Source organism: Eptesicus fuscus, chromosome 15 (genome assembly GCF_027574615.1).
Source record: "Eptesicus fuscus isolate TK198812 chromosome 15, DD_ASM_mEF_20220401, whole genome shotgun sequence".
Classification (NCBI taxonomy): domain Eukaryota; kingdom Metazoa; phylum Chordata; class Mammalia; order Chiroptera; family Vespertilionidae; genus Eptesicus; species Eptesicus fuscus.
The window spans coordinates 29,727,909-29,740,231 of NC_072487.1; the positions used below are offsets into that span (position 1 = coordinate 29,727,909).

Below are 12,323 nucleotides of genomic sequence, written 5' to 3' on the forward strand. Positions count from 1 at the left end.
GTATATTTTTGGTTGTATTTTTTTTCTCCTCTCAGCACTTTAAGCATGGCATGTTTTTTACCATACATAGTTTTAAAAAAAGATAAGATTTTATCTTTATTACTAGTTTTCAGCAGTTTAATTATAATGTGCCTTTGAGTTTATGTGTGCGTGTATTGATTATCTTGATTAGTGTAACTGGTACTCAGGAGAGAGTTACAAAGAAGAGACTGTATTGAGATGATACCTTCTTTTGAAGGACACAGCTAAAGGCAACCTCACAGAGGGAGCCATTGAAATAAATACTCCTCTGATGAGGTTACCTATTGATGGATGATATAGATAAACTATACAGTGATGGGGAGAGCATAAATCTGAATGCAAACAAGATACTTGGTATAAATATCTTCAAATTGCTTACATCTAAAAGTAACTATGAAAACATGATTTTTTTTCCTTCTAAAATTTAGTCTGTAATGCTCACTATCTTGGAGAATGGCACCATTGATTTTCTTTTGGAAAATGCAAGTTAGGAACTTGGGATTCACCCATGACACTTTCTTTTCCTTCATATAGAAATCGAAGTCACCCCCATATCATGACAATTTTATTTTTTAAGTCTCTCTTGAATCTGCCCACTTCCCTCTATCTTCTCTGCCTCCATCCAGAATCTTCATCTCTCCCTTAGACTACTATTATTTTCTCTTAATCAATTTAAGTGGTTCTGCTTGCCTCTTTCCAGTCTATTTTTCACATAAAAGATAGAATGAACTTTTCCAAATGCAAGTTTGATCATGTCCCTTATCGATCCCATTGCCTACTATCTCCCCAGAACCCCCTTATCTATCCCATTGCCTACTATCTCCCCAGAAAAAAGCAAGTACAGTTGACCCTTGAGCAACATGGGGGTTAGGGGCGCTGACCCCACACACAGTCAAAAATCCAAGTACAACTTTTGACTCCCCCAAAGCTTAACAACGAATAATCTACTGTTGTCCAGAAGCCTTACTAATAACATAAATAACACATATTTTACGTTATATGTAATATATACTGTATCTTGCAATACAGTAAGCTAGAGAAAAGAAAATCATAAGGAAGGGAAAATACATTTACAATACTGTTACTGTCCTTATCGATATAAGTTTACATAGTCTGTTCATAAGGTGAATTGTCTTTCAGTACCTACATTATTATTGTCTTACATGATACAAAACACTGTAGATGTTATATGTATGCCTAACACTAGACATCAAAAATGAAGAGTGTGAAAAAGAAATTCATATTTATTTATAGGTATTATGATTCATATATTGATAACGAAGAAGCAGCAATATGATTTTTATGGTTCCTTAATATAATTTATATCAGGAGTCCTCAAACTACGGCCCGCGGGCCACGTGCGGCCCACCGAGGACATTTATGCGGCCTGCCTAGGACATTTATCCGGCCCGCCGGGTGTTTTTGCCGCCGCTGTCTGTCCTGCTTAGCAGCCGACTTAGCAGTGTGCATAAGAATTTGTTCATAGTTTTTTTTTTAAACTATCGTCCGGCCCTCCAACGGTCTGAGGGACAGTGAACTGGCCCCCTGTTTAAAAAGTTTGAGGACCCCTGATTTATATGATCACTTCATAGTGGTAAGAAAATCTCCAAAAAACTTTCCAATATATGTATTAAAAAAAATTTGCTTGTAAGTGGACCCATGCAAACCTTGTTGTTCATGGGACAACTGCACACACAAAAAGTTTAGTGGCTGAATATAAGACCTTTCACTTCAGGACCTCAGCTTATCTGTCTAACCTCATCCATTTCTTTCCCTCATTTTTGATATCCTAGCTATAGTGGCCGTCTTTCCCTCTCTTCAGTGCCAAGAGATGGCTAACTTTATGTGCATCCAAATTCAGAGTTCACATAAAAACCCATGTGAAATGTATCAAGAATGGTGGGACTTTTCTTTTAACCTGTGTTTTCTAAATTTCCTAAAATAAGGATGCTTTTCTTTTATAATTGAAAATATAAGAAGTATTAAAATTTGTAATGTGCCCTATAGATAGTGTGACAGGCAGACTTTTTGAAATGTCTTTTGAACCTATCCTAAGATTTCTTTGTAGTCCTCAGAAGGAAAATGTGACATTTAGGTAGCAACATGTGGTATAAGACTTGGGACTGCTAAACAAAGCCTCCCTCCGTATGTACAATTTCCTTACCATCTATCATGATACCTGGAATTCTATCATATCAATTCTATCAATCTAATACCCTTCCAAGAGTTAGTCAGACTAGCAGAGATTATTGATAGTGTAAAATTAGGTCTAGAAAGGGACTTTGAAATCATTATAAGGAAAGGTCATGTTGGAAATGGTTGCCAAGATTATTTGATTACTGTAGTTGTGCCTTAGCCTTGGGCATAGGCTTTAAAAAAGAAAATTAAAACCTTTGATATAAGATGTGTGAAGATAAAATTTCCATCCTAATTAGGTTAAAACAACTTTTATATTCAAGTTGGCAGCAAGCTGAACAATTCTAATACATATTTTAATGTGGTAATACTTTAGTTGTGTGATGGGCATTTGATTATTTTTAGCTGATCACCTGGGCACATACAAACATAAAAGTAAATTTTAAAAAAAAGATATTTTAAGTCCAACTATTAGGTCTCTGATTTGTGATCTGTTCCAGTTAAAGGAAGGGAATCCCACTCTGTATTTTAATTTTTATATTTTTTCCCTTTTTTGTACAATATATGCCATAAAATAATGTGGTTGCTTTTGTTTGTTTTGTTAATCCTCACCCGAGGACACTCTCCCCGCCCCCCCCCCCCCCCATTCCCGCATTGATTTCTAGAGAGAGTGGAAGGGAGGGAAGGGAAGAAAGAGAGAGAGAAACTTCTATGTGAGAGAGACACATCCATTGGTTGCCTCCCACACACACCCAGCCCCAAATGGGACTGGGGAATGAACCTGGAAACCAGCTACATGCCCTTGTCTGGAATCGAATCTGCAACCCTTCAATGCTTGGGCTGACGTTCCACTGCTGGGCCACACCAGCCAGGACAGTAATTTTTTTAAAATATCAGATTGCAAAAATCCTGGCATTCCTTTATTGCTGTCTTTATTTGGACAGCATTGGAAACCAATGCAAAGGAGATGGAAGATGGTGTGTGTTGAACAAAGAGGAATAAATACTGAATGTGGCTTTTTAGTCTTGCCATGTTCAGGTAAATGCATATAGGACAGCTGGCATTCTTGAGGCTGGTAGGTATAGAGAGGCACTATTGAATTAGGAGATAGCAACACTACAAGTCAGAGTTCTGGGAAAATGAACTGAAAGGGCTAGTTAATTTATAGTTGCTGAAATAGTCTTTAAGCTACTTATGAAAACACTGCATCTTGAGCCATTACAGAAAATTAAATTACATTTTATATGCCTTGTTTAATAAGCAGGGAAGTATATAATACTTTAGTTTTAAAAAATTTGGTTATAATCTAAAGTTAGCTCTCATGAAGTAAATTTCTTTTAATGTGGAATATGAAATTACTAGGTAGCCGTTTGATCAGTAATGTCTACTTTAGCTGTATTAAAAATATTGGATCTTTTTTGCAAAATTATTTGGTTTACCAGGTGAAATAGTGTGTGTGTTTTTAATACTCTTGTTTCATATATTTGTATAAACTTAATTGGTATTTTATTGATTTGGAAATCACGATTTAAAACAAATTTTTTTGTGAAATAAAACTATGACTTATTATTGATTTATTTTTAAATTCTCTGTAACATTAAATAACAGTGACTTAATGAAGTAAACATTCATCATTTGTGGACCACCCAGCATTTTTTAACATCTTCCCTACATTTTGGTAATATCCTATGTTACAAGTCCTGACTTCCCAAAGAAGCTAGAAAATTTATATTCTTATATTCACAACTAAGATAGAGGAATGTGTCCAGTCATATACTTCACACTTGATATTGCACAGGAGCAACATGAGGTGGCAGTCTTGGGCAGGGGAGTTTTATTTTTTTGGCACAGGTGGTGGTGGGAACTTTTGATTGTTTTAGTTTTCAAGTATCAGAGGTGCCAAGTGGTGGTAGTCTAGTATTTCCTGGAGAAGCTTCCAAAGTGTGGTTGGAATTGACATCTTCATATCTTCTGTAAATTTGGCTCTCTGATCCTTTAAGTAAGCTCTCTACTAATCTTTAAATAAATTCCTTTTTTGCTTTAATGAACCAGACAAGATTCTTTTGTTGACACCTACGAAAGAAGCTTGACAGAACTTTTAATCTGAATGGTTGGTTTTTCTAAAATACAGTATTACATATTATTCACTTTAGAAAATGTAAATACATGTATTGCTTTCCCTTTTCATGCCATTAATTTGCATACATTACATTAGTTCCTAAATTAATGGATTATTTTGGATTAAGGCTCCTATGTATATTTTGTAAACTCTTTTTTTTGCCCTTTTTTTATTGTTTGAAGTATTATAAATAGTAGTACATATGCCTCCTTTTTTCCCCCCTTGTATTTTGCAAACTCTTAAAAAGTGGTGTGCATGCTTTTATCATTTTGTATCCTCAAAGGCCTCTAATGAAAGGCGGTAGCCTCACTTCAACTCACCTCAAGTCTATGACTTAGAAATATCCACTTTTAACTTTTAGCCATTTCTTCTAGTAATTATTTCCACATTTCTAAATACAGTGCATGCTTATATTGCTGTTTCTTCATTTTTCATTTTGGCATTATCTATTGATATTCATCTGTAGAAAATGAAGATTGAGTTCTCTTTAAATTTGGAACTTACATGCTCAATTTCTATTCTTAGTTATGATCTCTTCTTCCTCATCTATCTTACATATTGTTGATTAATAATTTGGCTATCTCATTTTTACCCCCAAACTAGGCAATTATTGCTGTCTTTTTATAATGTTTTTTACTCACATGATTAATAATTGATTTGTTCTCCAATCCTTTTTGCATCTTAGAACTTCATCCTGTGATTTATTTTTCCTGAAGTATAAACTATAGTTTCTATTACTGTCTTCAAGTTCACTAACTTTTTTTCTGCCACACCTAATTTGCCAGTAGTCCCATTCAGTATATTTTCATTTTAGTTTTCATATCTAAAAGTTTGATTTGGGTCTATTTTATATCTTACAAGTCTCTACTTAACTTTTTGACCATATGGATTACTTTCAATGACTACTTTATTTGCTAATCTAGCATTTGTTTCTTTTCTGGGTCAGTTTTCATTGATTGGTCTTTCTCCTCATTATAGGTCATGAGTTTCTGCTTCATTGTATGCCTGGTAGTTTTGGTTTGGATGCCAAATGTTGTGAGTGTTATATTGATGGGTGCCAGGTATTTTTATATTCCTATAAACTTTCTTGAGATTTTTTTCTGAAATGTAGTTGTTACTTATAAACAGTTGGATCATTTTGCATCTTTTATAATTTGTTACTTAGGTCTAGAGAATGCTCTGTTCAGTCTAGGACTAAATTATTCTTTGCTATCAAGGCACAACTTTCCTATTCTACCCAGTGTCCTATGCATTATGAGGTTTTTCCAGTATGGCTGGTGGGAATAAATACTATGTTTTCTAATATTTTGGGTGTTCCCCTTCCCCCCTTTAGCCTTGGGTTGTTTCTTTACATGCATGCACTAATCAATATGGTGAATATTCAAGAGGGACCATCTGTACATCTTTGGTGTCCTCACTTTATGCAGCTCTCTTATTGTTTGGTACTGTGTTCTGCAGACCCTAGCTGCCTTGGTGTAGATATGGACTGTTGGCTCCTTCTCAACTCAAGAAGTCTGGTGGGCTCTCCTGGGTTTTCCCTCCCTGTGTCATGGCCTGGAAGTTCTCTCAATCAGCTGCAGCAGTTGTTAGGTTCACCTGTTTCTCTCAGAGAATCACTATCCTTTGCTTGATTTTTAGGTTTTTGAAAACCACTGTTTTATCTATTTTTTCAGGGTTTTTGTTGTTGTTGTTGGTTCAGATGGGAAAGTAAATCTGATTCCTGGTTATTTCATCTTGGGTATCAGAAGACACTTTAGAAGTTGTTACTTTAGTTAGAATCAGTTCTGTTTTTTGTTTGATTGGAAATGTCCTCATCCATGAATGCTGGTTACTGCTTCTGGTTTATTTTGTTGCTACTGAAAAATTTCTCTACCTTTTTGTCATTTCTGTAAATGTAATTTTTTCCTCTCTAAGAGTAAGAGTTTTTTTATCTTTGATATTTTATTGTTTTACTAGAAGCCTAGTACACAAAAATCATGCACTTGTGGGGGTGGGTCCCTCAGTCCAGCCTGTGCCCTCTCGCAGCCTGGGAGCCCTCGGGGGATGTCTGACTGATGGCTTAGGCCCAATGGGAAGTGGGCCTAAGCCAGCAGTTGGACATCCTTAGCACTGCCACAAGGCAGGAGAGGCTCCTGTCACCGTGGCTGCGCTCGCCAGCCATGAGCCTGGCTTCTGGCCAAGTGGCGCTCCCCCTCTGGGAGCACACTGACCACCAGGCGGCAGCTCCTGCTTTGAGCGTCTACCCTCTGGTGGTCAGTGCGTGTCATAGTGATCGGTCTTCTCGCCATTCAGTCGATTTGCATATTAGCCTTTTATTATATAGGATTGTAATGTGCCTAAATATAGCTTTCTCAGTTTATTTTCTTGGGCTTCCTGAATTGAGGATTTGTGTCCTTCACCAATTTTGGAAAATTCTCATCTATTATCTCTTCAAATGTTGGTATCATCACCCCCTTTTAACCCTTTTTTTTTTTTTTGTCTGAAGTTTTACATATGTCTCCTTTTCTCCCAATTGACACCCCCCCCCCCTGCCCCAGCCATTCCCACCCTGGGCAAGCCCCCACCACCCCAGTGTCTGTGTCCATTGGTTATGCTAATATGCTTGCATACAAGTCCTTTGTCAACCCTTCTTATGTATTATTTTCTGGAGCTCCAATTGCTTGCTTGTTGGATTTTAATTTGTCCTTCTGTCTTTATATATCTTTTTTATATTCTATATCTTTGCTTCTTGAAACTGAATTCTTTGAAATTTCTTTGGCCCTACCTTCTTTTCCTGTGCATAATCAGCTATGTAACCCAGGCGTCCTCAAACCATGGCCTGCGGGCCACATGCGGGTGTTTTTGCCGTTTTGTTTTTTTACTTCAAAATAAGATATGTGCAGTGTGCATAGGAATTTGTTCATAGTTTTTTTTTAAAACTATAGTCCGGCCCTCCAATGGTCTGAGGGACAGTGAACTGGCCCCCTGTTTAAAAAGTTTGAGGACCCCTGATAACCTATACACTGAGTATTTTATTTTTGTGTTTATTTTTTTTTAACATCTAAAAATTTCTTTTTTTTCTTTTTCAAATCTGCCAATGCCAAATTCAAATCCAAAAGTGAGTTCTTTGAAGTTTTCTGATAATTTCTTGTTATTTATTATTTTAATTCCCTCTTTTACTTTTTTAACATATCTTTTATATTTTATTCCTAATAATTTAATTAATTGAGAATTTTGAGGTGAATTCTTATAGTGAAGTTAAGCTTTAAGACACCAATTTTTCTATAGGGGAAAGTTTTAAAGTTATATTGTTTCTTTAATAAATACAGAATTAATTTTATTTTCATTCTTTTTGTGTCAGTTTTGTTAATTTTGTTTTCTATAAAAGTTGTGTATTTCATTTAAATTGTCTCTTGGCAAAAGTTGCTTATAATATCATCCTATATCATTTATACCTATAGGATCTATAGGACATGCATATTTTCATTTTTGTTGTGTGCGAGTGTGTGTTGTGTGTTGTGTGTGCGTGTGTGTGTGTGTGTGTTGAGCAATATTGCTATAGGGCTATTGTTTTTATTAATGTTCTTAAAGAACCAACTTTTGGGTTTGATTATTTTATTTTTCTATCCTATGTTTGTTTTCTAGCTCATTGATTTCTGCTTTTTATTTTCATCTTTCCAGCTTTGGGGATTTGATTTGCTGTTCTTTTTCTAGTTATTTTTTCCCTTTTAAAAATCACATATATTTGATTTTCAACTTTTCCTTTTAACTAAATATGCATTTTAATCTATAAATTCCCTCAACATACTACTTTGGATGCATCCTACCACTTTTGATTATTCTTTTTTCAATATTTCCATCTCTGCTATTTTTAGTGCTATAAAATCTGTTATTTTAGTAGCTACCCTAGAAATTTTCACATTTATTATTAACTTATCAAAGCCTAAAATTAGTATTTTTACCTTCTTCCTGTTTAATACAAGGATCTTGGAATACTTAACTCTAATAATTTTTTTGCCCAGCTTATTTGCTATTATTATAATGTATTTTAATTTTTTCTTGTCTTTTTTGAAAATTCCACAAAACATTTTAATCATTATTTATGCTGTATCTATATAGATCAGCCTATTACTAACCTGTTACCAGTTTTTTGCTCTTTTCTCATCTCTGATCTTCAGGAAAGGATTACTGTCCTTCTGTCTTATGTATGTCCCTTAGAACTTCCTTTAGCTGAGATTCCTTTTATTATAGATATTGAGTTTTTGACTGAAAAGTATCTTTTTTTTTTTTTTTGGTCTTCATTTTTGGAAAATGTTTTTGTTCTCAGTGAAAATTTACATTGATAGTTATTTTTTAAAACTTTTTATTTATTTTTTTAAATACTTCTATTGATTTCGGAGAGGGAGAGAGAGATTCATTGATGTGCCTCCTGCACATCCCCTACTTGGGTTCGAGCCCGAAACCCAGGTATGTGCTGGGAATCTAACCGTGACCTCCTGGTTTGTAGGTCAATCAATGCTCAATCACTGGGCCATACCAGCCAGGCAGTAGTTATTTTTTAAGTTCATTGAAGATATTCCATTGTCTGTGCTGGCTTTAATTATTGCTGTTGAGGAGATAACTGTAAATCTTTTTCTTTTAATTTTTGTATATTTTTAAAATTCTCACCCCAGGATATATTTTTATTGATTTTTTTCTTTTTCTTTTCTTTTTTTGACACACACACACACACACACACACACACACAGAGAGACAGACAGACAAACAGACATCTATCAGTTGCCTCCAAGATGCACCCAACTGGGAATTGAACCCACAACCTTTTGGTGCACAGGACCAAACTGTGCCACCGGGCCAGAACTAATATTTATACTTTTTATATCTACATGTTCTCTTTAGTTCTTTTTCAAACTGCTTTGTTGTTTTTAATAATCTCTTCTACTTTACCCATGTTTTAAATTTCTTTGTACTAAACATTTTATTTTCCATGTCCTGTAATTTTTATATCTAAAGTTTTTGATGGGCCATATATACATGTTTTTTCCTGTCCTCACAGTATCTTGTTTCCTTTGATATTATGTATCTTTGATTATGAACTTGTTTCTTGTGACTGTATCAGTAGGAGTTTTTGAAGATCTAGAACTAAGTTGCATTTCCTTAAGAGATTTAATATTTTTTTCCTGGTCAAATAGCTGACAACAGTTTTGGAATGAGACCACATTAAACTCATTTTTTAGTGTGATGTTTTTCTGAGCACCCTGAAAATGTGAATGTGGGCAAAAAATCCACATGAGAGTAAACTTATGGTTATAAATTCTTTTTTAAAAATATGTTTTTATTGGTTTTAGAGAGGAAAGGAGAGGGAGGGAGAGAGGGAGAGAGAGAGAGAGAGAGACATCAATGATGCAAGAGAATCATTGATTGGCTGCCTCCTGCACATCCCACGAGGATTGAGCCCACAACCCAGGCATGTGCCCTGTCCAGAATTGAACTGTGACCTTCTGGTTCATAAGTCGACACTCAACCACTGAGCCATGCTGGCCAGGCATAAATTCTTAAGAGAGATTTTGTTTCCTTCCATTTACCACTTCTATTGTGAAGACAATTTTCCTTGCAGTCCCCTAATTGGGGACAGGGGAAGAGACTGATATTTCTATTATATTTTTCTACTGATTATGTGGGCTTTTGGAGTTCCAGCTTTGTATCACGGAAACTTGATTCTGCCAGCCCACCTTAACTAGCCCCCATTCACAGTGAGAAGTTAAAACTCTTCAAAATTATAAGTACATTTGAAGAAAATTAAATTTTATTAAATGTAGCATTGTTTGGGTGTTCAGATGTAATCATATATGTAAACTAGTAGCCCAGTGCATGAAATACGTGCACGGGAGGGGGCGGGGAAACGTCCATCAGCCCAGCCTGCACCCTCTCCAATCAGGGACCCCTTGGGGGATGTCCTAAACTGGCAGTCGGACATCCCTCTCGCAATCTGGGACCGCTGGCTCCTAACCGCTCACCTGCCTGCCTGCCTGCCTGATCGCCCCTAATTGCCTCTGCCTGCCTGCCTAATTGCTCCTAACTCCTCTGCCTGCCTGCCTGATCATCCCTAACTGCCCTCCCCTGCAGGCCTGATCTTGCCCCAACTGCCCTCCCCTACTGGCCTGATCTCGCCCCCAACGGCCCTCCCCTGCAGGCCTGATCTTGCCCCCAACGGCTCTCCCCTGCCAGTCTGATTGCCCCTAACTGCCTCTGCCTCGGCCCCCACCACCATGGCTTTGTCCAGAAGGAGGTTGGACGTCCAGAAGATGGCCGGTCGACCCGGTCTAATTAGCATATTACCCTTTTATTAGTATAGATGTCAAATTGCAAGTGACAGTTTAATATTTTTAATGAACTAGGACCATTTGATCAAATAATTTGTTGTACCTGTTGTAGCAAGGTAGTTGTAATGTGACCTCTCAGCCAAAAAAGGTAATTGTAGGCATGTTCAGTGAAAGAGAACATCCTGATATTGCTAAAATAGTGTCTTACTGTGTATTTGTTTTAACAAATTACAATATGATAGTATAGAAAATAGCCAGTGTCAGACATTATACCTGGGTTTTCATATAAAGCCCAAGAATTAGTCACTTATCAGTGTTTTCATACATCATTTCTAGAGGAAGCATTCTCGCTTTTCGAAAATCAAGAATAAGATAAATTATTATGTTTTCCTTCATTTTTTAAAAAATATATATTTTATTGATTTTATTACAGAGAGGAAGAGAGAGGGATAGAGAGTTAGAAACATCGATGATAGAGAAACATCGATCAGCTGCCTCTTGCACACCCCCCACTGGGGATGTGCCCGCAACCAAGGTACATGCCCTTGACCAGAATCGAACCTGGGACCTTTGAGTCCGCAGGCCGACGCTCTATCCACTGAGCCAAACTGGTTTCGGCTATTTTCCTTCATTTGTTGTTGTATCCTATTCCCCCCCCCGCAAAAAAAAACTCCATATTATCTTATACAGCTTTCTTGAAATAAAATTTATACACCATAAAAAACTCCATATTATCTTATACAGCTTTCTTGAAATAAAATTTATACACCATACAATTTACCTATTTAAAGTGTAAAAATCAGTTATTCTTAGTATATGCACAAAGTTGTGCAATCATCACTTAAATCAATTTTAAAACATTTCATCACTCTACAAAGAAAGATTGTTAACTGTCACTCTCCATTATCCCTGACTTCCCTAATCCTAGGAAACTACTAATCTACTTTCTGTCTCTATAGACTTCTGGACATTTCATATAAATGGAGTTACACAATATGTGGTCTTTGTGGATGTCTTCTTTCACTTAGTATCATATTTTCAAGGTTAACCCATGTTCAGTAGCATGTATCAGCACTTCATTTGCTTTATTGCCAAATAATATTTCATTGTGTGGATATACCACATTTTATTTATCCATTCAGGAGTTGATAGACATTTCGTGTTGACAGACACTCTGGCTATTATGAATAATGCTACTATGAACATTTACATACAGGATTTTGTGTGGACATAACTTTTCATTTCTTTTGGGTATAAACCTAGAAGTAGAATTGCTGGATCACATGGTAATCTTAAACACCTGAGGAACTGCTACACTGTTTTCCAAAGCAGCTGAGCCCTTTACAGTGTATAAAGTTTCCAATTTCTCTACCTTTTTACCAGTACTTATCTCTCTTCTTATAGTCATCTTGATGGGTATGAATTGGTATCTTATTGTGGTTTTGATGTATATTTCTCTAATGGATAACAATGTTGAGCATCTTTTCATGTGCTTATTGTTCTTTTGTATACCTTTGGAGAAATGTCTGTTGAGATCCTTTGCCCTTTTTTTAATCCAGTTATTTATCTTTTTACTATTGAGTTGTAAGTGTTCCTTATATTTTCTAAATACAAATCTCTTATTAGATACATGATTTACAAAAATTTTCTCCTGTGGGTTGTCTTTTCACAATACAAAAGCTTTTAGTTTTGATGATGTCCCCTTTATTTTTTCTTTTATTGCTTGTGCTTTTGGTGTTATGTCT

General features: G+C 36.0%; 1 protein-coding gene across 1 annotated transcript in view; it reads left to right on the forward strand.

Moving 5' to 3' along the window:
• KIAA2026 (KIAA2026 ortholog) overlaps positions 1-12,323 on the forward strand; it is a 97,925-nt gene that overhangs the window by 33,811 nt on the left and 51,791 nt on the right. The gene's annotated exons all lie outside the window — the stretch shown is intronic.